Source organism: Colobus angolensis, unplaced genomic scaffold, assembly GCF_000951035.1.
Source record: "Colobus angolensis palliatus isolate OR3802 unplaced genomic scaffold, Cang.pa_1.0 Scaffold107, whole genome shotgun sequence".
Classification (NCBI taxonomy): Eukaryota; Metazoa; Chordata; class Mammalia; order Primates; family Cercopithecidae; genus Colobus; species Colobus angolensis.
This window is the reverse complement of record NW_012111697.1, coordinates 2,885,974-2,887,549: the sequence shown is the minus strand read 5'-3', so window position 1 is coordinate 2,887,549 and position 1,576 is coordinate 2,885,974. Positions and strand designations below refer to the sequence as shown.

The window sequence follows — 1,576 nt, the reverse complement described above, 5'->3', positions numbered from 1 at the left end:
CCACTGCACTCCAGCCTGAACAACAGAGCAAGACTCCATCTCAAAAAAAAAAAAAAAGGAAAAAAATATAATGGTCCTCTGTGTCCCCTGTACCTATATAGAATAGATGTGGACATTTTGCCATTTTGCTTCAGGTCCTTGTTTTAAAAGAAATAAATGATTACACTTACAACCAAAGGCCTGGCTCCCCATCCCTCCTTTCCCTTCCCGTGTCTGCCAAGGAGCCTGCTGCCTGCCCTGCAGTTGATGTGTTTCCTTCCTGTGCTTTTTTTTTTTTTTTTTTTTTGAGACAAGGTCTTGCTCAGTCGCTCAGGCTGGGGTAATTCAGTGGCTCAATCTCGGCTCACTGCAGCCTCCACCTTCTGGATTCAAGCGATTCTCTTGCCCCAGCTTCCTGAATAGCTGGGATTACAGGCACGCACTACCACGCCTGGCTAATTTTTGTGTTTTTAGTAGAGATGGGGTTTCACCATGTTGGCCAGGCTGGTCTCGAACTCCTGACTTCAGGTGATCTGTCTGCCTTGGCCTCCCAAAGTGCTGGGATTACAGGCGTGAGCCAGCACGCCTGGCCCCTGTGCACTTTTCTGTCCTTTTTCTACATCAGGAGGCATCCACCAACAGTATCGCCCATTATCCAGTGTCCTTTTTAAAAGATACATGATTAGGCTTCCTCTGTTTCATTTGCAACTTGCTCTCCCCCATCATCAGTGTTTCTGCGATTTCTCCACATCCATGCACAAAGCTCTGCTTCATAAACTTTAACTCTTATCGAGTGTCCCTTGTTGGAAGAAACCACAGTGGCTACTTCTTCTGTTCAGGGTCAGTAAGTTCTTTCCTCTTCCCCCTGTGGCCCTGAACCTCCCATTTTCTGTCTCCTTGTACCAGAGGTAGTGTTTCTTTGCAGAAGTTGTGTTTAAACTTTTTTTTTCTTTGTTTTCTTCTTCTTCTCTCCTTTTTTTTTTTTTTTGCCTGTGATCTATAGCAGGAAATACCTTTCACATGGGCTTCCAGCACGCACTCAGAAATACACATAATACCACGGAAGTTGTAAGAAACCACACTTACCCTCACTAGGCCTTATGCATGGTGTTATTTGCAATTCTATTTTATGCTGATTTGGATAAAGAAGTGCTGATTGCGGTCGGGCGCTGCGCCTCACAATCTCAGCACTTTGGGAGGCTGAGGAGGGTGCAGCACCTGAGCTCAGGAGTTCAAGACGAACCTGGGCAACATGGTCAGACCTCGTCGCTGCTAAAAATACAAAAAAATAGACGGTTGTGGTGGTGCACATCTGTGGTCCCAGCTGCTGGGTGGACGGGGGAGCGATGGAAGTTGCAGTGAGCCAAGATCGTGCCACTGCACTTCAGCCTGGGTGACAGAGAGAGATGCTGTCTCAAAAAGGAAAAAAAGGGCTGATTGCAATTCACTATATTAGTTTTATGGCCCTTAAATGGGTCTTGACCCACAGTTTGAAAAACACTGGGTGGGGGTCACCTCCACCCATCCACTCTTTTTTTTCTTTTTTTTTTTTTACTATTTTTTTTTATTATACTTTAAGTTCTAGGGTACATGTGCA

The 1,576-nt window shown here is 45.4% G+C and overlaps 1 protein-coding gene across 1 annotated transcript in view; it reads right to left on the bottom strand.

The window, feature by feature from the left end:
- Positions 1–1,576, bottom strand: part of GRAMD1A (GRAM domain containing 1A) — a 33,611-nt gene that overhangs the window by 29,539 nt on the left and 2,496 nt on the right. The window lies entirely within an intron of this gene.